Here is a 1,334-nt window from a genome sequence, read left to right as displayed (position 1 = left end):
AGGTGATTGAAAAGTTCGTGCGGTTTTCGGTATGCCTCACTGCAATGGTCTCCTGTCACTTGTGGGCTCTTGTAAAAGATGTCATTGTTTATGCGTGTTGCAAAGCATAGGCAGGTGTCAGCACTCCTTTACGGTGCTTTGTACCACTTTCGGGATGTTTTGAACCCGCTTAAACGACCGTTTGAAAGGGGTGTGACTCGAGTTTGTCTGTCCTACTCATTTAAATGCGCTCACAAAGCTACGGGCCTTTTCGTGAAATGTGTTAGCATTTGGTGAAGGTGCGGTAGCGGAGCGCACCACCCAGAAGCAGGTGGTTATGACTGAGACATCACATCAGAAAGCGTGGTTTAAAGTGATGGTGATGTTGTTGATGATGGCGGCGGTGATGGCTCCTGGTAGTAATAAGTAGATACTTGTCGCTATTGCCATGTTATTCTGAGATAAGCGTGTCAAGAACAACTTTCAGTGATGTTAGACATAAATGGCAGAGCATTTCGCGTATAGCTAACACCAATTGGGAAGTTGATCCCTCATCCCCATGCATTGACAGATGACAGTGAAATTGAAAGACTATCAAGTTGCTCTCCACTTCTTCCATGTACTCTATAAAAAGGTGCTGTGCACCTCTGGGTTGTTTACTCACTGACCTACTGACTTGTGGGAAGAAGTGGTTTTTGTGTTGCAATGTTAGGCGTCACTGGTTATCCACCGACGGTCCACCCACTGTGTGTCCAGGAGGCCGTGGTTTCTTGGCGTTTGGTGAACTGCGGACACAATTGTTCACTTACTGAAGGCTCATCCATTGTGACGGGACCTCATCCACCCTGTACGGCTTGGGAGTGGGCAAAAAAAATATCGTCAGGAGGAGCCAGAACCAATCAACCAGTGGGAAGGGGGCTGTTTCTTGCAGGGCAATACAAGATTTCATAGACCATAGCACAAGACTTACTCGTAGGATGATCCTGCATGTTAGAGGGAGTGGGGGAGAGGGAGGGGGGAGAGGTGTCGCCTTGCTTGCATCTTCCGCATTTCATTGACACTCCTCTAGGTGATGGTCACCTTTTGGTGGTATTCGGAGATCACGTGGGAAGTAGAATGGGGAGTTGAGAGATGGAAATGAGATGGAGTTGGAGGCGACTGGGATTGAGTTATTGCCTCTGTAGGCAAAGTGTGTTATAAGGTGGGATTCACCTGCTTATGTGTTGCAGATTTTTGTGGCTTTTTATTGGAATGTAAGGGGATGTTTAAACTTGTTTCGCCACCATGTGTTTATTTTAGTTATATTTTGTTATGAAATGGTGCTGTAATATACAGGAAATGAAAACTGTCAATTT

The 1,334-nt window shown here is 46.0% G+C and overlaps 1 protein-coding gene across 1 annotated transcript in view; it reads left to right on the top strand.

Annotated features, from left to right (window-relative positions):
* Window positions 1-1,334, top strand: part of EGR_02965 (ATP-dependent RNA helicase DHX8) — a gene marked incomplete at both ends in the record, with an annotated part of 17,265 nt that overhangs the window by 7,687 nt on the left and 8,244 nt on the right. The window lies entirely within an intron of this gene.

The sequence above is a fragment of the Echinococcus granulosus genome (assembly GCF_000524195.1).
Source record: "Echinococcus granulosus chromosome Unknown EG_S00014, whole genome shotgun sequence".
NCBI lineage: Eukaryota > Metazoa > Platyhelminthes > Cestoda > Cyclophyllidea > Taeniidae > Echinococcus > Echinococcus granulosus.
This window is presented reverse-complemented; position numbering and strand designations above follow the sequence as displayed.